This window comes from Phyllobates terribilis, unplaced genomic scaffold (assembly GCF_046119375.1).
Source record: "Phyllobates terribilis strain yellow unplaced genomic scaffold, ASM4611937v1 Scaffold_1114__1_contigs__length_410381, whole genome shotgun sequence".
In the NCBI taxonomy this organism is placed as follows: Eukaryota; Metazoa; Chordata; class Amphibia; order Anura; family Dendrobatidae; genus Phyllobates; species Phyllobates terribilis.
The window spans coordinates 82833-105093 of NW_027363874.1; the positions used below are offsets into that span (position 1 = coordinate 82833).

General features: G+C 45.0%; 8 non-coding genes and 1 pseudogene across 8 annotated transcripts; all 9 read right to left on the reverse strand.

Annotated features, from left to right (window-relative positions):
* Positions 1 to 6027: 6027 nt before the first annotated feature.
* On the reverse strand, positions 6028 to 6218 carry LOC141243071 (U2 spliceosomal RNA). The gene has a single exon (XR_012307393.1). It is a non-coding gene; the product is annotated as a U2 spliceosomal RNA (small nuclear RNA).
* Positions 6219 to 7327: 1109 nt separating this feature from the next.
* On the reverse strand, positions 7328 to 7518 carry LOC141243076 (U2 spliceosomal RNA). Its single transcript, XR_012307398.1, has one exon. It is a non-coding gene; the product is annotated as a U2 spliceosomal RNA (small nuclear RNA).
* Positions 7519 to 8627: 1109 nt separating this feature from the next.
* On the reverse strand, positions 8628 to 8818 carry LOC141243079 (U2 spliceosomal RNA). The gene has a single exon (XR_012307401.1). It is a non-coding gene; the product is annotated as a U2 spliceosomal RNA (small nuclear RNA).
* A 1109-nt stretch (positions 8819 to 9927) lies between these two features.
* LOC141243072 (U2 spliceosomal RNA) lies at positions 9928 to 10118 on the reverse strand. The gene has a single exon (XR_012307394.1). It is a non-coding gene; the product is annotated as a U2 spliceosomal RNA (small nuclear RNA).
* Positions 10119 to 11227: 1109 nt separating this feature from the next.
* On the reverse strand, positions 11228 to 11418 carry LOC141243080 (U2 spliceosomal RNA). The gene has a single exon (XR_012307402.1). It is a non-coding gene; the product is annotated as a U2 spliceosomal RNA (small nuclear RNA).
* A 1109-nt stretch (positions 11419 to 12527) lies between these two features.
* Positions 12528 to 12720, reverse strand: LOC141243090 (U2 spliceosomal RNA). Its single transcript, XR_012307411.1, has one exon. It is a non-coding gene; the product is annotated as a U2 spliceosomal RNA (small nuclear RNA).
* Positions 12721 to 18869: 6149 nt separating this feature from the next.
* Positions 18870 to 19060, reverse strand: LOC141243081 (U2 spliceosomal RNA). The gene has a single exon (XR_012307403.1). It is a non-coding gene; the product is annotated as a U2 spliceosomal RNA (small nuclear RNA).
* Positions 19061 to 20169: 1109 nt separating this feature from the next.
* LOC141243092 (U2 spliceosomal RNA) lies at positions 20170 to 20354 on the reverse strand. The gene has a single exon (XR_012307412.1). It is a non-coding gene; the product is annotated as a U2 spliceosomal RNA (small nuclear RNA).
* Positions 20355 to 21148: 794 nt separating this feature from the next.
* Positions 21149 to 21240, reverse strand: LOC141243042 (U2 spliceosomal RNA; annotated as a pseudogene).
* Positions 21241 to 22261: the final 1021 nt, after the last annotated feature.

The following is a 22261-nucleotide window of genomic DNA, read 5'->3' on the forward strand; positions in this document are numbered from 1 at the left end:
CAATTTTAAGACAATCCTTCACAGAAATAGCATCACGTTTAAAAAGTAAAATATTGCGTGCCTTCCAAAGGGCGTCTTTAAAACAGTTAATCATACACCAACATATACAATACTGTTGAGGGGTCGGACATTTAAAAAGGCCATATAAAACATATTCATGGTTAAAATCTCTTAAACCGCAAGTCCATTTTAAAAGAATCCCAACTTTGTGCCAAAGTTCCTGTGCAAATGGGCAATTCCACATAAGGTGCAAGGTGGTTTCGTCATAAACACATGAGTCTCTGGGGCATTTTGCTCTGGCCACCAGGCCTCTCCTGTGTTGAAACTCTCTGGTGGGGAGGCACTGGTGGACCACCATCCATGCGATGTCCTTATGTCCATTTGCTAAGAATTTCCCGAAGACATTCTTCCAAACTTGCTTCGATCTCTCTTCTGAGAAATTTACTATGGGGGTCACATCTTCATTCCTCCTCAGAAAAGATAAAAGCTTCTTGCGGTCTTTAAAAATGTCCATATTAAAATCACCAAGGCTATAAAATCGAACAGTCTTTTCTAAGATTGCTTGGTGTTTGGGGGGGCATAGTAAAACAGGGGAATTCAACGACAACTTAAACCATCTTTTAAAAATCATCCCACAAGTATATTTTAAAAAATAACTTAGCGCACTATTACCATTAAAATGTTTGAAACAAAAGCAGAAATAATTTAAATACAAATAAATATGTAAGTCGGGGACATCCCTTCCGCCGTTCATTTTATTCTTCCTCAATATTTCTCGCCTTAATTTTTCCATTTTGGAGTTCCATAAAAACATAAAGATCATCCTAGTCATTTTTTTAATTAAAACATCAGAGGGGGGGTACACCATAGCTATATACAGTATGAGGGGTAACAACACTGATTTTATAATTAAAATTTTCCCCTCCATTGTTAGGGACCTCAAACCCCAAAATGATATTTTCTTTGACATTTTTTCTATGACATTCTCCCAGCTTTGAGTTCCCACATTCTCCTCGTTAAAAACAACTCCAAGAATTTTTACATTGTCTCGTTTTATAGTGAGCTGCGGGAGTTGGGCGGTGTCCCAGGATCCCAAAGTCAGACATTCAGATTTATTTAAATTAAGTTTAAAACCGGATGCCTGGGAAAAAAAATCAATGCGCAACACCGCCCTCCGGAGGGAAGCAGGGTCCACGCACACAACCGTCACGTCATCCATGTAGCCAAAGACTCTCACATCACTGCCACCTCCGCCAGGAACAGGAACCCCTCTAATCACTTTGTCTTTTCTTATTGCGCTCAGCAGGGGCTCCATGGCGCAGATGAACAGGATGGGCGACAAGGGGCATCCCTGCTTCACTCCGGACTCAAGGGGAACTCCATCTGTTAAAAAGCCATTAAGAGAAATTTGACTAAAACAATTTTTATATAAAATCTTAATACAATTTAAAAGCATATTAGGGATACCCATTCTTTTTAAAACTCTAAAAAGAAATCTATGAGAGACTCTATCGAAAGCTTTTTCAAAATCTAGGGCTAAAAGAGCTACATTTTGACCCCGGTCTCTGGAATACCAAATTACATCCCTTAATACGTTTAAAACCTCTGAAATACTTCTGCCTGGTACACTACAAACCTGCTCAGGCTGGATTAGTTTGGCAATGACACTCCTGAGCCGGTCTGCAACCACCTTAGCAAGTACCTTGTAATCAACATTTAGGAGAGTTATGGGTCTCCAATTCGCTAGAGTACTGCGGTCACCTTTTTTATATATCAAAGACACCACTCCTCTCCTCCACGAAAATGGCAACTGTTCACAAATAAAAACTTCTTTAAAAAGCATAAAAAGGTCCTCTTTTAAAATGTCCCAAAAAGTAAGGTAAAATTCTACAGGTAGTCCGTCACACCCAGGTGCTTTACCCTTAGAGAAACTTTTAAAAACATAAAATAATTCCTCTAAAACAATATCGCGTTCTAAAAACTCCTGGTCTGTAAAATTTAACTTAAAATCGAGATCATTAAGAGCATCAGATAAAAAGGACTCATCTATACACTTTTTACTAAAAAGATGCTTATAAAAGTTAAAAGTAGCATTCAACATTCCCTGCATAGATGTTTCACCCTCTAGATTTGTGATCACTTCTCTTTTATCCATGACTTTTTTGAAGAAGAAGCGAGAGCACTTCTCCCCTTCCTCCAAGTGCTGCACTCTAGAGTTAAAAATAATCTCTTTCCCCTTTGTGTCTATGCAGTTCTGGATTTCAGTTTTTAGGCTAGCAATATCATCTCCCACCTCCACCCCTAGCTCTTTGAATTTAAAAAGTGTTTGTAGTTTGGTGTTAAGATCACTAAAACATCTTTTTTTCTCTCTAGCTTTACGTTTCCCTGCTTTTATAAAAAACATTCTGACTTTTTTTTTCAAATTTTCCCACCAGGTTACCATAGGGGCATCAGAAGGTTTTTGTCGCCGCCAGGCTTGATAGGCTTTACCAAAGTCTTGTCGAATCAGAGGGTCCTCCAGCAGGTAAGTACTTAGACGCCAGAGGCCCCTGTTGACCCTCTGTTCATCCCGGTATTCTAGGTGCACCTCCAAGCCCTTATGGTCAGAAAATATATTTGATGTTAAAACACATTTTACAGGGTTAAAATCATCTGATAGGAAAATAAAATCGATCCTGGAAGACACCCCTCTTCCGGACCACGTATAACCAGGGTCCGTCGGCAGAAGTGACCTCCACGCATCGCATAATTTAAAATCAGTTATAAAATCTTTCAATAGATGACATGACTTATCCAATTTGCGTAAAGGGTCACCCCCCGCTCGTTGTTCACTAGCACAAAGACAATTAAAATCACCCCCTACGATCAGAGGAGATGACCCAGTACAGTACAATGGCAATATCCCAAATAAATTAATTCTCTCTTGCTTATCAGGGGAAGCATAAACATTCATTACACGTAGGGTAAAACCATTAAATTTAAAATGCACTAAAACCACTCTGCCTGGTACTATTTCTGTGACAGTATTTATAGTAATATTTCTCCCACGACAGAGGAAGCCCACCCCCGCTGACTTGTTGTCATTGGAGCCAGACCAGATGGAGGGCCCCAGTCTCCAATCTGTCTTGATGTCATTATAATTTAGTGCATGTTGTATCCCGCATTCCTGTAATAAACATATGTCAAAGTCAGTGGTTTCTAAGTACTTAAATAGAGCAGCCCTACGAACTGGGCTCTTTAATGACCTCACATTCAGTGAGACAAGTCTTAATGTGGGCATTCATAGGTCAGGGTGGTGGATCTTCCATGAGGACACCTGACTCAAAGCCCTGTATGTCAAATTGCTCCAGGACATCCGGGCTAGAGGACCCAAACGACTCGATATTCTGTGAGCCGGCGGTTGCCCCCTCGTAGGTCACGGTTCCCAGCCACATTCCAGGAGACGCTGGGGCTTCGACATTCCGTCTCTTTTTCGGGGCAGACTCCACCAGGTCACTAGTGCAGTCCTCCTCTTCCTCCACCTCCTCCAGGGGGAGAGACTGGTCCATCAGGATAAGATCACCAACACAGATTCCCTGATGTTCGCCACCTAGAAGCAAAGCCCCCTCATCTGGCTGGCTAATCGCCCTGGAAGATCCTGAGGCCATCGCTGCGTGGTCCCCTGTAGCCAACCGCACAGGGGCACCACCCTCCAGCCCAACAGGATCGGTATCGGGAACCATCGACACGGAGGATACCCTCCCAGAAGGAGGACCCCTCCGCTCCGGTCCATGCGAGGTCCGCCCATCGTTAAGGGACTTCGATGCAGGGGCCGCCCCAGAGGGGCCTCCGGCTCCCTGCTCCATCCCAGCCTTCTCGCCCTTCGAACCGCCCTCCGACGCCGGCCCGCCAGTGAAGACCGGCGGGCGCATCGGCTCAGCTGCAGAAGATGCAGCTTCTGCGTAGGTCCTGGTCCTGGTCCTGTTGGGGCATCCTCGGAACATGTGCCCCGCCTCACCACAAAGATTGCATTTCCTCCCAGCGGGACAGTCCTTCATTAAATGTCCGTAACAGCTGCAATTATTGCAGCGGTCTACTTTCCTGCCCGTGCAGGACGTTTGGGTATGACCCATTTGTCCACAGTTCCTGCAACATACCGGCATTCCAGGGTAAAATAAGTAGCCTCTGCTCTTACCGATCACAAATGTTGAGGGAGGGTGTAGCATTCCTCCCACCCCGCTTGGGTCCCTCTTTAGACGGGCCATGTACCTCCTCTTGCCGCACCAGAAGCCTACCGCGTTCTTCACAGTGCCCAGGTATCTCAGATCATCACAATAACGGATAAGGTAGGTCGAGATGTCTGCAGCTTCCACAAAGGGGTTCGGGAAATGCACCACGATAGGGATCTCGTCATAGGCATACAAGAGACAAAAGGTTAGTCCATCCAATTCATCTAAGTAGTTTTTCTCATTTACCTTTTGTACGAGTTGGTGACAGCATCCCTGGCTCTTGAAGGTGATGGTGTAAGTCCCCTTGTACTCATTGTCCTGGAAGCAGAATATGTCTTCCCGCCGAAACTCCAGAACTCCAAGCAGAATCCTATGGCAGATGTAGTCCAAGTTCTTCTCCGTCCTCGATCCTGCTCCAACTTCAATCCTCACGGTGTTCCGCATCCGGGCATCACCCGATGAATATGTGAGCGTTGCCGGCATCCTTCACTCAGGAACGTACCGACTCTTCTCTCTGAAAGGCGCAAGCCTTCATGGGATCCCTTCCCGTTGCTCCCGGACTAATCCTTCCTCCCAATAGCAGCAGGGGGGTTAAGTCCCTCCGAAGAGGAACGATCCCCCCAGGCCGAGAGAAAGGGTACCAAGAGCACCTCACAGGCAAGACCACACAGGTAAACCTGATAGATCGTGCCAAAAGGCCGAGAAGCGATAACCAGAATTGGTTTCGAACTACGGAGCCACCCAAGGATCCTGAAGAGTCCATTTGTGGAGATGAGCTCATGGACTCCCGTTAAGAAGACATGTTGTCAACCTCTAGATCCCTTACATGCCTGCACTTTTCGGCTTGCTGCTGCTGCAATCCACGCGTTTTAGATCTGCATAACTCCACCTCTTTAAACACAGCACCCTCACCCCCTGCTGTTCCCACCCGCCTCAACACCGTTGGAAGGGAGGAGAACCAATTAAGGCGGGGGGTGGGGTGGAACGAGCAGCTGTCTACCCTTAGCAGGAGGGCTGCTGATTACTTACCTCTCCTGCTGCTGCTGGCTGTCCAGCAGCAGACTGAAGTTGGCTGCTGCTGTGCGCAGGTATATAAAGGCTCAGAGCCTATTATGACACGCGCAGCCAGCGTTCCATTGCCACATTCCATCTACTGCAGGCAGGATACCTGGCTGGCTGAATGTCGCTGAGAAGCTCACAGAGACCGCCATAAGCAACAGTTTAACAGAATGCCACAGACTAATCAACCAAACTTTTTGGGTTGGGTTCTCTTTTATAGTCTGCAGGCATTAATTGAAAGAAGTCAGTGTTCCAGCAGAGGGAGACAACGTTTCAGAAAAGGCATTGTAGCAAACCAAAAAAGAAATTTTAAGCGCAGCAGAGTAACCAGCGCACATACCTGTTAGCTCAGGTGAGTTTAAAAGGCTGCTGTTGATAACAAGGGCATTTGCTAAATAGATGGTGTGTGTGCAACAATATACTGAAAGGTCAATTATATTGTGCAGCTTATCTCACCACCTGTAGTTATTTAGGTGAAAGCTCCAAAATGCTTGCCTAATATGTCTGTTTATCCAAAAGGAAGTAAAGAGGGAGAGCTAGAAAGATAGCATTGCGTTACATTACATGGCAATGCAATGCACAGTTGCTGAAGTTGAACCAAAATGAGCTTGTCATCTGGCTTCTGCAACTTTGAACATGAAAAATCCAATGAGGAGAAGAAAAGCAAAGCCAAAGAGTCCATCCCAAAATCCGACAAACAAGCAAAATGAACAAAAAACATTGAATTCAATACTTTCTGATTTTAGAAACTGCATTAAAGAAGGGGTGCACCGGTCCTGGAGATACTGCAATACCAGGTCAATGCGTGGAGTGGACAGAGCAAGCTCTTTTTCCATCTCCCTGTTCTAAAAATCCATTTAATATATGGTCCCCAGATAGGGGACGTATCAGATATTAAACTGATAAGAACAGATACTACACTTGATCTTAGCCAAAAGGCCGAGAAGCGATAACCAGAATTGGTTTCGAACTACGGAGCCACCCAAGGATCCTGAAGAGTCCATTTGTGGAGATGAGCTCCTGGACTCCCGTTAAGAAGACATGTTGTCAACCTCTAGATCCCTTACATGCCTGCACTTTTCGGCTTGCTGCTGCTGCAATCCACGCGTTTTAGATCTGCATAACTCCACCTCTTTAAACACAGCACCCTCACCCCCTGCTGTTCCCACCCGCCTCAACACCGTTGGAAGGGAGGAGAACCAATTAAGGCGGGGGGTGGGGTGGAACGAGCAGCTGTCTACCCTTAGCAGGAGGGCTGCTGATTACTTACCTCTCCTGCTGCTGCTGGCTGTCCAGCAGCAGACTGAAGGTGGCTGCTGCTGTGCGCAGGTATATAAAGGCTCAGAGCCTATTATGACACGCGCAGCCAGCGTTCCATTGCCACATTCCATCTACTGCAGGCAGGATACCTGGCTGGCTGAATGTCGCTGAGAAGCTCACAGAGACCGCCATAAGCAACAGTTTAACAGAATGCCACAGACTAATGAACCAAACTTTTTGGGTTGGGTTCTCTTTTATAGTCTGCAGGCATTAATTGAAAGAAGTCAGTGTTCCAGCAGAGGGAGACAACGTTTCAGAAAAGGCATTGTAGCAAACCAAAAAAGAAATTTTAAGTGCAGCAGAGTAACCAGCGCACATACCTGTTAGCTCAGGTGAGTTTAAAAGGCTGCTGTTGATAACAAGGGCATTTGCTAAATAGATGGTGTGTGTGCAACAATATACTGAAAGGTCAATTATATTGTGCAGCTTATCTCACCACCTGTAGTTATTTAGGTGAAAGCTCCAAAATGCTTGCCTAATATGTCTGTTTATCCAAAAGGAAGTAAAGAGGGAGAGCTAGAAAGATAGCATTGCGTTACATTACATGGCAATGCAATGCACAGTTGCTGAAGTTGAACCAAAATGAGCTTGTCATCTGGCTTCTGCAACTTTGAACATGAAAAATCCAATGAGGAGAAGAAAAGCAAAGCCAAAGAGTCCATCCCAAAATCCGACAAACAAGCAAAATGAACAAAAAACATTGAATTCAATACTTTCTGATTTTAGAAACTGCATTAAAGAAGGGGTGCACCCGTCCTGGAGATACTGCAATACCAGGTCAATGCGTGGAGTGGACAGAGCAAGCTCTTTTTCCATCTCCCTGTTCTAAAAATCCATTTAATATATGGTCCCCAGATAGGGGACGTATCAGATATTAAACTGATAAGAACAGATACTACACTTGATCTTAGCCAAAAGGCCGAGAAGCGATAACCAGAATTGGTTTCGAACTACGGAGCCACCCAAGGATCCTGAAGAGTCCATTTGTGGAGATGAGCTCCTGGACTCCCGTTAAGAAGACATGTTGTCAACCTCTAGATCCCTTACATGCCTGCACTTTTCGGCTTGCTGCTGCTGCAATCCACGCGTTTTAGATCTGCATAACTCCACCTCTTTAAACACAGCACCCTCACCCCCTGCTGTTCCCACCCGCCTCAACACCGTTGGAAGGGAGGAGAACCAATTAAGGCGGGGGGTGGGGTGGAACGAGCAGCTGTCTACCCTTAGCAGGAGGGCTGCTGATTACTTACCTCTCCTGCTGCTGCTGGCTGTCCAGCAGCAGACTGAAGGTGGCTGCTGCTGTGCGCAGGTATATAAAGGCTCAGAGCCTATTATGACACGCGCAGCCAGCGTTCCATTGCCACATTCCATCTACTGCAGGCAGGATACCTGGCTGGCTGAATGTCGCTGAGAAGCTCACAGAGACCGCCATAAGCAACAGTTTAACAGAATGCCACAGACTAATCAACCAAACTTTTTGGGTTGGGTTCTCTTTTATAGTCTGCAGGCATTAATTGAAAGAAGTCAGTGTTCCAGCAGAGGGAGACAACGCTTCAGAAAAGGCATTGTAGCAAACCAAAAAAGAAATTTTAAGCGCAGCAGAGTAACCAGCGCACATACCTGTTAGCTCAGGTGAGTTTAAAAGGCTGCTGTTGATAACAAGGGCATTTGCTAAATAGATGGTGTGTGTGCAACAATATACTGAAAGGTCAATTATATTGTGCAGCTTATCTCACCACCTGTAGTTATTTAGGTGAAAGCTCCAAAATGCTTGCCTAATATGTCTGTTTATCCTAAAGGAAGTAAAGAGGGAGAGCTAGAAAGATAGCATTGCGTTACATTACATGGCAATGCAATGCACAGTTGCTGAAGTTGAACCAAAATGAGCTTGTCATCTGGCTTCTGCAACTTTGAACATGAAAAATCCAATGAGGAGAAGAAAAGCAAAGCCAAAGAGTCCATCCCAAAATCCGACAAACAAGCAAAATGAACAAAAAACATTGAATTCAATACTTTCTGATTTTAGAAACTGCATTAAAGAAGGGGTGCACCGGTCCTGGAGATACTGCAATACCAGGTCAATGCGTGGAGTGGACAGAGCAAGCTCTTTTTCCATCTCCCTGTTCTAAAAATCCATTTAATATATGGTCCCCAGATATGGGACGTATCAGATATTAAACTGATAAGAACAGATACTACACTTGATCTTAGCCAAAAGGCCGAGAAGCGATAACCAGAATTGGTTTCGAACTACGGAGCCACCCAAGGATCCTGAAGAGTCCATTTGTGGAGATGAGCTCCTGGACTCCCGTTAAGAAGACATGTTGTCAACCTCTAGATCCCTTACATGCCTGCACTTTTCGGCTTGCTGCTGCTGCAATCCACGCGTTTTAGATCTGCATAACTCCACCTCTTTAAACACAGCACCCTCACCCCCTGCTGTTCCCACCCGCCTCAACACCGTTGGAAGGGAGGAGAACCAATTAAGGCGGGGGGTGGGGTGGAACGAGCAGCTGTCTACCCTTAGCAGGAGGGCTGCTGATTACTTACCTCTCCTGCTGCTGCTGGCTGTCCAGCAGCAGACTGAAGGTGGCTGCTGCTGTGCGCAGGTATATAAAGGCTCAGAGCCTATTATGACACGCGCAGCCAGCGTTCCATTGCCACATTCCATCTACTGCAGGCAGGATACCTGGCTGGCTGAATGTCGCTGAGAAGCTCACAGAGACCGCCATAAGCAACAGTTTAACAGAATGCCACAGACTAATCAACCAAACTTTTTGGGTTGGGTTCTCTTTTATAGTCTGCAGGCATTAATTGAAAGAAGTCAGTGTTCCAGCAGAGGGAGACAACGTTTCAGAAAAGGCATTGTAGCAAACCAAAAAAGAAATTTTAAGCGCAGCAGAGTAACCAGCGCACATACCTGTTAGCTCAGGTGAGTTTAAAAGGCTGCTGTTGATAACAAGGGCATTTGCTAAATAGATGGTGTGTGTGCAACAATATACTGAAAGGTCAATTATATTGTGCAGCTTATCTCACCACCTGTAGTTATTTAGGTGAAAGCTCCAAAATGCTTGCCTAATATGTCTGTTTATCCAAAAGGAAGTAAAGAGGGAGAGCTAGAAAGATAGCATTGCGTTACATTACATGGCAATGCAATGCACAGTTGCTGAAGTTGAACCAAAATGAGCTTGTAATCTGGCTTCTGCAACTTTGAACATGAAAAATCCAATGAGGAGAAGAAAAGCAAAGCCAAAGAGTCCATCCCAAAATCCGACAAACAAGCAAAATGAACAAAAAACATTGAATTCAATACTTTCTGATTTTAGAAACTGCATTAAAGAAGGGGTGCACCGGTCCTGGAGATACTGCAATACCAGGTCAATGCGTGGAGTGGACAGAGCAAGCTCTTTTTCCATCTCCCTGTTCTAAAAATCCATTTAATATATGGTCCCCAGATAGGGGACGTATCAGATATTAAACTGATAAGAACAGATACTACACTTGATCTTAGCCAAAAGGCCGAGAAGCGATAACCAGAATTGGTTTCGAACTACGGAGCCACCCAAGGATCCTGAAGAGTCCATTTGTGGAGATGAGCTCCTGGACTCCCGTTAAGAAGACATGTTGTCAACCTCTAGATCCCTTACATGCCTGCACTTTTCGGCTTGCTGCTGCTGCAATCCACGCGTTTTAGATCTGCATAACTCCACCTCTTTAAACACAGCACCCTCACCCCCTGCTGTTCCCACCCGCCTCAACACCGTTGGAAGGGAGGAGAACCAATTAAGGCGGGGGGTGGGGTGGAACGAGCAGCTGTCTACCCTTAGCAGGAGGGCTGCTGATTACTTACCTCTCCTGCTGCTGCTGGCTGTCCAGCAGCAGACTGAAGGTGGCTGCTGCTGTGCGCAGGTATATAAAGGCTCAGAGCCTATTATGACACGCGCAGCCAGCGTTCCATTGCCACATTCCATCTACTGCAGGCAGGATACCTGGCTGGCTGAATGTCGCTGAGAAGCTCACAGAGACCGCCATAAGCAACAGTTTAACAGAATGCCACAGACTAATCAACCAAACTTTTTGGGTTGGGTTCTCTTTTATAGTCTGCAGGCATTAATTGAAAGAAGTCAGTGTTCCAGCAGAGGGAGACAACGCTTCAGAAAAGGCATTGTAGCAAACCAAAAAAGAAATTTTAAGCGCAGCAGAGTAACCAGCGCACATACCTGTTAGCTCAGGTGAGTTTAAAAGGCTGCTGTTGATAACAAGGGCATTTGCTAAATAGATGGTGTGTGTGCAACAATATACTGAAAGGTCAATTATATTGTGCAGCTTATCTCACCACCTGTAGTTATTTAGGTGAAAGCTCCAAAATGCTTGCCTAATATGTCTGTTTATCCTAAAGGAAGTAAAGAGGGAGAGCTAGAAAGATAGCATTGCGTTACATTACATGGCAATGCAATGCACAGTTGCTGAAGTTGAACCAAAATGAGCTTGTCATCTGGCTTCTGCAACTTTGAACATGAAAAATCCAATGAGGAGAAGAAAAGCAAAGCCAAAGAGTCCATCCCAAAATCCGACAAACAAGCAAAATGAACAAAAAACATTGAATTCAATACTTTCTGATTTTAGAAACTGCATTAAAGAAGGGGTGCACCGGTCCTGGAGATACTGCAATACCAGGTCAATGCGTGGAGTGGACAGAGCAAGCTCTTTTTCCATCTCCCTGTTCTAAAAATCCATTTAATATATGGTCCCCAGATATGGGACGTATCAGATATTAAACTGATAAGAACAGATACTACACTTGATCTTAGCCAAAAGGCCGAGAAGCGATAACCAGAATTGGTTTCGAACTACGGAGCCACCCAAGGATCCTGAAGAGTCCATTTGTGGAGATGAGCTCCTGGACTCCCGTTAAGAAGACATGTTGTCAACCTCTAGATCCCTTACATGCCTGCACTTTTCGGCTTGCTGCTGCTGCAATCCACGCGTTTTAGATCTGCATAACTCCACCTCTTTAAACACAGCACCCTCACCCCCTGCTGTTCCCACCCGCCTCAACACCGTTGGAAGGGAGGAGAACCAATTAAGGCGGGGGGTGGGGTGGAACGAGCAGCTGTCTACCCTTAGCAGGAGGGCTGCTGATTACTTACCTCTCCTGCTGCTGCTGGCTGTCCAGCAGCAGACTGAAGGTGGCTGCTGCTGTGCGCAGGTATATAAAGGCTCAGAGCCTATTATGACACGCGCAGCCAGCGTTCCATTGCCACATTCCATCTACTGCAGGCAGGATACCTGGCTGGCTGAATGTCGCTGAGAAGCTCACAGAGACCGCCATAAGCAACAGTTTAACAGAATGCCACAGACTAATCAACCAAACTTTTTGGGTTGGGTTCTCTTTTATAGTCTGCAGGCATTAATTGAAAGAAGTCAGTGTTCCAGCAGAGGGAGACAACGTTTCAGAAAAGGCATTGTAGCAAACCAAAAAAGAAATTTTAAGCGCAGCAGAGTAACCAGCGCACATACCTGTTAGCTCAGGTGAGTTTAAAAGGCTGCTGTTGATAACAAGGGCATTTGCTAAATAGATGGTGTGTGTGCAACAATATACTGAAAGGTCAATTATATTGTGCAGCTTATCTCACCACCTGTAGTTATTTAGGTGAAAGCTCCAAAATGCTTGCCTAATATGTCTGTTTATCCAAAAGGAAGTAAAGAGGGAGAGCTAGAAAGATAGCATTGCGTTACATTACATGGCAATGCAATGCACAGTTGCTGAAGTTGAACCAAAATGAGCTTGTAATCTGGCTTCTGCAACTTTGAACATGAAAAATCCAATGAGGAGAAGAAAAGCAAAGCCAAAGAGTCCATCCCAAAATCCGACAAACAAGCAAAATGAACAAAAAACATTGAATTCAATACTTTCTGATTTTAGAAACTGCATTAAAGAAGGGGTGCACCGGTCCTGGAGATACTGCAATACCAGGTCAATGCGTGGAGTGGACAGAGCAAGCTCTTTTTCCATCTCCCTGTTCTAAAAATCCATTTAATATATGGTCCCCAGATAGGGGACGTATCAGATATTAAACTGATAAGAACAGATTTTTTTTTTTATTTTTTTTTTCTCCTCAGACGAGGAAATTCCACAGTCTATGGAAACCAGACAAAGGAAAATTCCATCAAAACAGCTGCGTCAAATCCAATACGCAATTTGCTGTCCCCATCATCATCGGAAATATTTATTTCATATTTCAAAACAACAATAACAAAAATCAAGAGGTACTAACAATATATCTCCACTTTTTAACTTTCCATATTCCCTCCGCATCCACTTCCCCTCTCCTCTTTTTGTCCCATAGGAAACACACATACATCTTCCCCAAAATCACCTTCACACTATCCTTTACAGCAATTTCCTTCCTTTTAAACACATACACATTCCTCACATCCCATAACACTTCCTTTATACATGCAAGCATCAACCACAAGACTCTTTCCTTCGTCCCATCACATATTCCCAAACCAAACATAAACAACTCAAAAGACAACAAATTCACACCACACAATTCTTTACACAAAGGCCCCATTCTCCCAATCACATCTCTAGCATACTGGCAATTCCAAAAAACATGCAACACACTTTCCCTTCCACCACAGCCATTTCTTGGACACATTTCACTCCTCACCAAACCTCTATTCCTCTGAAACTCTCTCACAGGTAATACTCCATGTAAAGACTGCCACACAACTTCACTCTGTTTGTTGGTCATACCACTCATCCGCACTTTCTTCCAAACCTTCTGCACATCACCACCCCTAACCATATTTATTCCACATTCTACCTCTCTACATTCAATCATCCTATACACAGCCTTCTTATTCTCCAGCAATCTCACATTTGCATCACACAGTTCATACCTCACCAAAAACTTATAAACCCACACATACCATACAGGCACCTCAAAAGCAATCGGACATCGCAAATCCCTTTCTTGCCACTTTAAACGAAACAAATACGCTCCAAATAAATACCTACACATAGATGAAAACTTTCCATCCGCCCTAATCACTTTCAAAACAAACACAACGATATTCACACCAAAAAACACGTCCAAATTCGGAAAACCCAAACCACCTTTTTCCACTCTTTTAACCAAAATTTCTCTCCTAGCTCTCTCCATTTTCGAGTTCCACAAAAAAACAAATAAAATTCTATTCAAGCTTCTCATACACATATATCCTGGTGGAAATACTACCGCAATATATAAAAATATTGGCAACACCACACTCTTAACAATTAAAATCTTCCCAAAAAAGGATAAACTCCTCAATTTCCAAAAATTCAACTTCTGCTCAACTTTTCCTTTTGCATCATCCCAACTTTCTTTCCCATCCAAACTCTCTGAAAACTTCACACCCAAAACTTTAATAGGTCCATTCACTACATTCACACCTACATCCCTACTTAAACTTCCGCCTCCAAAACCCTTACACTCACTCTTTTCCCAATTCACTTTAAACGCAGATGCACCACAAAAAATAGACACTAACAACTTCACCCGCCTCACCGAACATTCAGAATCACATAATACACACACGTCATCCATATAACCACTCACCTTCCATTCTTTTCCTCCACCTCCCGGCACTTGCACACCACGAATTACCTTATCTTTCCTCAGCATACACAACAATGGCTCAATTGCACAAATAAATGCTACAGGGGACAAAGGACACCCCTGTCGCACACCCGAAAACACATTCACTTTCCTACCCACATACCCATTCATTAAAACACAGCTATAAACACCCGCATACAAACTTCTCACTCGCCCAACAAAATCAGCCGGAAAACCCATTTTTAACAACACTCTGAACAAAAAACCATGCGACAACCTATCATAAGCCTTTTCAAAATCCAAACTTAACAAAAATTCACTCTTCTTACGACCCATGCAATCCCATAGACAATCTCTTAACATACACACACACTCATGAATCCGCCTCCCAGGTACCGCACAACACTGCTCATCCCCAATCACACTCTCTATCACATCACGCATCCTATTAGCCATAAGTTTTGCATAGATTTTATAATCACAATTAAGTAACGTTATTGGCCTCCAATTCCTCAGACTTTTCAAATCCCCTTTCTTAGGAATTAACACAACCATACCTGCACGCATACTCTCAGCCACCTCCATGTTTCCCCACATATACTTACATACATCCACAAAGTCCTTACCAATCACACCCCACATCACACGATAAAATTCTACTGGGAGGCCATCCTCCCCCGGCGTCTTATTCAAAGCCATACTACACATAACCTTCCATACCTCATCACCAGTCACCTCACCCATCACTCTCTCTCTTTCTGCTTCACTCAACTTACTCTCTAACACACTCAAAACATCATTCTCCAAACATTCATCCCTCTGTTTCACTGCATACAGATCCTCATAAAACTTAGCCACCTCTTCACACATATCCTCTCCACTCACCTCACTTCCATCTGCTCCATACACCACGCTCATACTCTGTTTCTTTCCAAAAACTTTTTTAAAGAAAAACCGAGAACATTTCTCATCCTGCTCCATCTTATCAATCTTTGCCCTAAACACTATGCTTCTCCCTCTCTCCAACAAAAACTCACTAATCTCCTTTTTTACCTCTAAAATATCCTCCTCCACCTCAACTCCTCCTTCCCTTAACTTATACAAAACGCTCAACCGCGCGTTCAGTTTAACAAAACTCTCTCTTTTAATTGCTGCATACTTGTATCCTAAATTTTTAAAGAACATTTTTGTTTGTTTCTTCACCCAGTCCCACCACTCACAAACATTCCCAAACTCATTTTTATGCTTACACCATTCTTCATACCGCCTTTCATACTCCTTTCTCACATCTTCATTCTCTAACAGTTTAACATTTAACTTCCACAATCCTCTCCCAAACACTCCATCAACTTTTATATCCAACTCACACAACATACACACATGATCTGAAAAAAGAACGTTTTCCTGCCTATAATTAACAGAAACCATATTTTTAGAAATAAAACAATAATCCAATCTGGATTGTACCCTACCACTCTCAGAAAAGAAAGTGTTCAACAAAGGATTCATGTTACACACGCGCTGCATATCACACAACCCAAAATCATTCACTAACTCCAATAATGCTTTCCCAGACACATCCACATTCACTCTCCCCACATCACAGTTCATATCACCCACAATTACCACAGGTATTCTTCCTGGAACAAAAAGCTTAATTTTTTCAAATAAATTTTTGCGCTCATTTTTTTCAACTGGCGCATAAACATTAATAACACAAAACTTTACATTCTTGTATACAAAATTAGCAAGGATACATCTCCCCACCTCAATAACCAAATAATCACTCAAAACAACCTCCCTTCCTTTAACCAAAATACCCACACCATCATTCTTATTACATGCACTCCCCGACCACACAGACGCTCCATAAGACCATTCATCCCCTTTCACACCATCCACTACCCCACATTCTTGTAAACAAAAAATAGATGCATTTTGCATAGCTAAAAACTCAAAAATAGCAGCTCTTCTTACTTTACTTTTAAACACTCTTACGTTTTGGGACACTATGGTAAATCCCATAATACTTCTACTCCTTCACCAATTACACAAAGAAATAGCCTTTGGCCTAAACCAAAGCTCACAAGAGGACAAAAAGAAAAAACATTTACAATATTATATGGTGACACTATCCAGCACCACCACTATCCTCCTCCGCCATCAGAACAGAACAGCTGGTTTCCGACCCGCTGGCTTCACCAGCCACACTCCTCATTCTGGCAGTTCTGATCTTCCTCTGAGGCTCACTAAAATCTGCATCATCACTGCCCCCACCATCCTCCCTACGACTCTTCTTTGCACCCCTATCATCCTCCGAAGAAAAATCTTCAATGTTTTCAGGACCCGAAGGGTGTTCAGGACTGTCGGGTTCCGAGATTTGCACTTCACATCCTGTTGCGTCCATTGCCTCTCCAAAAGTCATCATCTCAGGCAGCTCTGCTTCCACCACTTTCCTAGATATTCTCGCAGACACTGCCTTTTTCTCCACCTTTGCCACTTCCCTCCAGAACTCCTTTTCTTCCCTCCGCTTCTTCCTCATTTCTTCAGCAGAAGAAGAACATGGTCTCAGGGACACCTCCTCTGGCGCCGTAGAGGGAGAGGCTCTACCAGTTTCCCGCCTCCTTCCCTCTCTCTCCTCCCTCTCCAATCTTTCCAGCACTTTCAGTGCGCTTGCCATCTGCCTCCTCTCCAGCTCTTCCTCCTTCTGTTCTTTATCAGAACGTCTAGGTGCACTCATAGGACAGTCCTTATACATGTGATCACTACTCCCACAGACATCACAGGACTTGGCCTCTGGACACTGGTTGGCCATATGCCCCTCCTTTCTGCAATTTCGGCAACACTGCCCTTTAAGGCATGTTACCATGGTATGTCCGAAAGAAAAGCATCTACGGCAAAACATGGGCTGGCCTGGGTAAAAGAGGAAACCTCTATGGCCTGCAACGGAAAAATTTGATGGAGGGTGTCTAAAGCCCCCCACACTGTCAGGATCCCTTTTCAATTTCACACGGAATTTATACTGACAGTTAAAGATTCCTAGACAATTGACTTGCTTCACTCCCTTCCGCACATATTCACAGTAGCGAGAGAGGAAGCACTCCAGCAGCTCAGGGTCTGTAAAAGGGTTATAGACAGTCACAGTCACCTCCTTTTCTTGCAGACCAAACAAAGGTTCCCATCTAACTCCTTCCAAGCAGGGGTCACTAGAGTGACCACGGAGCCATTCAAAGACATTAAGGCAAACATCCTGGTTCATAAAGGTAACGTCATAATTACCTTGACGTGAAAATTCGTTGACACTGAAGATCTCAGAACGTCTTGCTCCAGCTTTGCCTTCAACGATGTCTTGGACAATGAAAACCACGTTGTTCTTGTTCTGGTCAGATGGATCCACGGACAAACGGATGGTGTTCTTCACAAAAGACATCTTGGATTCTGTCGGTATGGAATACCACAGGAAAAAGCAGAAAATCCTCCACAAAAGGGTCCGGATTCCTCCAGGAGACTCGCACCAATCAAGGTACAGTCATACGATCGCAGCCAAAAGGCCGAGAAGCGATAACCAGAATTGGTTTCGAACTACGGAGCCACCCAAGGATCCTGAAGAGTCCATTTGTGGAGATGAGCTCCTGGACTCCCGTTAAGAAGACATGTTGTCAACCTCTAGATCCCTTACATGCCTGCACTTTTCGGCTTGCTGCTGCTGCAATCCACGCGTTTTAGATCTGCATAACTCCACCTCTTTAAACACAGCACCCTCACCCCCTGCTGTTCCCACCCGCCTCAACACCGTTGGAAGGGAGGAGAACCAATTAAGGCGGGGGGTGGGGTGGAACGAGCAGCTGTCTACCCTTAGCAGGAGGGCTGCTGATTACTTACCTCTCCTGCTGCTGCTGGCTGTCCAGCAGCAGACTGAAGGTGGCTGCTGCTGTGCGCAGGTATATAAAGGCTCAGAGCCTATTATGACACGCGCAGCCAGCGTTCCATTGCCACATTCCATCTACTGCAGGCAGGATACCTGGCTGGCTGAATGTCGCTGAGAAGCTCACAGAGACCGCCATAAGCAACAGTTTAACAGAATGCCACAGACTAATCAACCAAACTTTTTGGGTTGGGTTCTCTTTTATAGTCTGCAGGCATTAATTGAAAGAAGTCAGTGTTCCAGCAGAGGGAGACAACGTTTCAGAAAAGGCATTGTAGCAAACCAAAAAAGAAATTTTAAGCGCAGCAGAGTAACCAGCGCACATACCTGTTAGCTCAGGTGAGTTTAAAAGGCTGCTGTTGATAACAAGGGCATTTGCTAAATAGATGGTGTGTGTGCAACAATATACTGAAAGGTCAATTATATTGTGCAGCTTATCTCACCACCTGTAGTTATTTAGGTGAAAGCTCCAAAATGCTTGCCTAATATGTCTGTTTATCCAAAAGGAAGTAAAGAGGGAGAGCTAGAAAGATAGCATTGCGTTACATTACATGGCAATGCAATGCACAGTTGCTGAAGTTGAACCAAAATGAGCTTGTCATCTGGCTTCTGCAACTTTGAACATGAAAAATCCAATGAGGAGAAGAAAAGCAAAGCCAAAGAGTCCATCCCAAAATCCGACAAACAAGCAAAATGAACAAAAAACATTGAATTCAATACTTTCTGATTTTAGAAACTGCATTAAAGAAGGGGTGCACCGGTCCTGGAGATACTGCAATACCAGGTCAATGCGTGGAGTGGACAGAGCAAGCTCTTTTTCCATCTCCCTGTTCTAAAAATCCATTTAATATATGGTCCCCAGATACGGGACGTATCAGATATTAAACTGATAAGAACAGATACTACACTTGATCTTAGCCAAAAGGCCGAGAAGCGATAACCAGAATTGGTTTCGAACTACGGAGCCACCCAAGGATCCTGAAGAGTCCATTTGTGGAGATGAGCTCCTGGACTCCCGTTAAGAAGACATGTTGTCAACCTCTAGATCCCTTACATGCCTGCACTTTTCGGCTTGCTGCTGCTGCAATCCACGCGTTTTAGATCTGCATAACTCCACCTCTTTAAACACAGCACCCTCACCCCCTGCTGTTCCCACCCGCCTCAACACCGTTGGAAGGGAGGAGAACCAATTAAGGCGGGGGGTGGGGTGGAACGAGCAGCTGTCTACCCTTAGCAGAAGGGCTGCTGATTACTTACCTCTCCTGCTGCTGCTGGCTGTCCAGCAGCAGACTGAAGGTGGCTGCTGCTGTGCGCAGGTATATAAAGGCTCAGAGCCTATTATGACACGCGCAGCCAGCGTTCCATTGCCACATTCCATCTACTGCAGGCAGGATACCTGGCTGGCTGAATGTCGCTGAGAAGCTCACAGAGACCGCCATAAGCAACAGTTTAACAGAATGCCACAGACTAATCAACCAAACTTTTTGGGTTGGGTTCTCTTTTATAGTCTGCAGGCATTAATTGAAAGAAGTCAGTGTTCCAGCAGAGGGAGACAACGTTTCAGAAAAGGCATTGTAGCAAACCAAAAAAGAAATTTTAAGCGCAGCAGAGTAACCAGCGCACATACCTGTTAGCTCAGGTGAGTTTAAAAGGCTGCTGTTGATAACAAGGGCATTTGCTAAATAGATGGTGTGTGTGCAACAATATACTGAAAGGTCAATTATATTGTGCAGCTTATCTCACCACCTGTAGTTATTTAGGTGAAAGCTCCAAAATGCTTGCCTAATATGTCTGTTTATCCAAAAGGAAGTAAAGAGGGAGAGCTAGAAAGATAGCATTGCATTACATTACATGGCAATGCAATGCACAGTTGCTGAAGTTGAACCAAAATGAGCTTGTCATCTGGCTTCTGCAACTTTGAACATGAAAAATCCAATGAGGAGAAGAAAAGCAAAGCCAAAGAGTCCATCCCAAAATCCGACAAACAAGCAAAATGAACAAAAAACATTGAATTCAATACTTTCTGATTTTAGAAACTGCATTAAAGAAGGGGTGCACCGGTCCTGGAGATACTGCAATACCAGGTCAATGCGTGGAGTGGACAGAGCAAGCTCTTTTTCCATCTCCCTGTTCTAAAAATCCATTTAATATATGGTCCCCAGATAGGGGACGTATCAGATATTAAACTGATAAGAACAGATTTTTGTTTTTTTTTTTCTTCGAAAGCCCGAATTCGTGTACAAAACCCGAGTGCGCTTAAAAAAGTGACAAGTGCCACAAAAAAAGTGCACTAGGATGCTGGTCTAATTGAAACCCTCTCCAAAAGGAGAAGGGTCCCCCAAACCATTCCCCGTCCCTCCGAGCCAAAAGGCCACAGCGAGGAACAGGGACAAAAAGCCACCTCCAGCCGAAGCCAGAGGCGACCCAATCTTACCCCCAGCACCTGCCCGAGTTCTCACCCGAGCAAGGCACTGGGAGCCAAAGACTGTGCTCCCCTCCCGGAAGAGGGGAGCCAACAACACTCTCCTCCCGAAAGAGGAGAGCCAGGGGGGTTCAGGGGGGAGCGGAACCTGATGGCCACACACTCCCCCCCTAGACCTGCCAAGAGAGGAACCCGTAAGGGAACCGCATCCCGACAAAATCCTAGTAGGACGTGACACACGTGAATAAGTGGACACACAGTGACAAAGAAATTAAATAAATAGTGAAGGTTTCACAGTATAATACTGCCCGGACCTTCGACCGGGAATTGAAAAATTCCCCATCCTAAGGCCAGAAGGCCCGGAATAAGGGTGTGTGCGAAGAAAGAAAATTTGAAGTGCTTGTGCAAATGTGCCATAAACTCAAGTGGGGTTCCCAATCCCAGTGAGTTAAGGCACCCCAGGGTCACCACTCCTGGGGCACTTCACACTTCGGGCTTTCGATCTTCCCCGGCCCAATGGCGTCGATCCTGGGGGGCCATGCTTTCCACCAGATGACTATATTAGCCACCTGGGGTACTAACAAGCGCCTAAACCCCAGTGTGCATAATGTATCAATCTACTAGGGCGGCCAACATCCAAAACCGCCTTTTCGAAAGATACTACACTTGATCTTAGCCAAAAGGCCGAGAAGCGATAACCAGAATTGGTTTCGAACTACGGAGCCACCCAAGGATCCTGAAGAGTCCATTTGTGGAGATGAGCTCCTGGACTCCCGTTAAGAAGACATGTTGTCAACCTCTAGATCCCTTACATGCCTGCACTTTTAGGCTTGCTGCTGCTGCAATCCACGCGTTTTAGATCTGCATAACTCCACCTCTTTAAACACAGCACCCTCACCCCCTGCTGTTCCCACCCGCCTCAACACCGTTGGAAGGGAGGAGAACCAATTAAGGCGGGGGGTGGGGTGGAACGAGCAGCTGTCTACCCTTAACAGGAGGGCTGCTGATTACTTACCTCTCCTGCTGCTGCTGGCTGTCCAGCAGCAGACTGAAGGTGGCTGCTGCTGTGCGCAGGTATATAAAGGCTCAGAGCCTATTATGACACGCGCAGCCAGCGTTCCATTGCCACATTCCATCTACTGCAGGCAGGATACCTGGCTGGCTGAATGTCGCTGAGAAGCTCACAGAGACCGCCATAAGCAAGAGAAAAGCACAAGAGGGGGGCTCCGAGGGGGCTCCTACCGGCCGGGCCCCATACTGGAGTCAGGGCAGTCATGCCCTGATGGCGGCCCTGCTGGAGGCTGGAGGGGCCCCCTCTCCCCGCGGACCGGCTGAAAAACCCCAACGGCCCGGTCCTGGTCCGCGGACCGGCGGTTGGGGACCTCTGAACTAATTGACAACTCTGGAGTTGTTTGCACAAAAAACAATGAATGGGAACCGAGCAGAGCTGAGTGGCCAAACTGTGGTATTAGCCCAAAAGTATTGACTGGGTTAGATGCAGAAAAAAATTATTTTGAATTTGCAACCTGGTGGAGGTTAGTATAGATGGACTAATAGAACAAGTCCCACACACTGCTACAAGCCGAAGCCAAACATTTTTTTCAGAGCTAGATGCAGATAAAAATTATTTTGAATTTCCAACCTGGTGTAGGTAAGTATAGATGGACTAATAGAATGATGCTATGCCCAAAAGGTTTTCCTTCACTAAGTGCAGTAA